Source organism: Halictus rubicundus, unplaced genomic scaffold (genome assembly GCF_050948215.1).
Source record: "Halictus rubicundus isolate RS-2024b unplaced genomic scaffold, iyHalRubi1_principal scaffold1153, whole genome shotgun sequence".
In the NCBI taxonomy this organism is placed as follows: Eukaryota; Metazoa; Arthropoda; class Insecta; order Hymenoptera; family Halictidae; genus Halictus; species Halictus rubicundus.
In genome coordinates this window covers 4,643-5,000 of record NW_027489694.1, presented here as the reverse complement: position 1 = coordinate 5,000, position 358 = coordinate 4,643, and positions in this window count along the sequence as shown.

Genomic DNA, 358 nt, shown 5'->3' with positions numbered 1-358 from the left:
TTTCATACATTCGTTTCATATAATAACATGGTTTGCCTAATCGTGGAGGCGCGTATAGTTCCAAACATGGATCGCGGAAGCACGTAACCACTGCGCTGGACAAAATCGACACAAGTGCCGAGGAAGCGCGGACAGGACGCATGCTGGACTGCGAGAAACCGTGTTCTTCTGCTCGCGCTGGGCATAAACGAAATAGGACACCTCTATTATTTAACGAATTTTTCTCTTTATTCTGTCTTTAAAAGACAGAATTTTTTTTCTCTTTAACTCTATTTTCTCTTTTTCATACCTTAGTCGCTCGGACATAAGAGTTGATGCTCAGTTAGTACGAGTAAACACAAAAGTGAATACAAGTCAC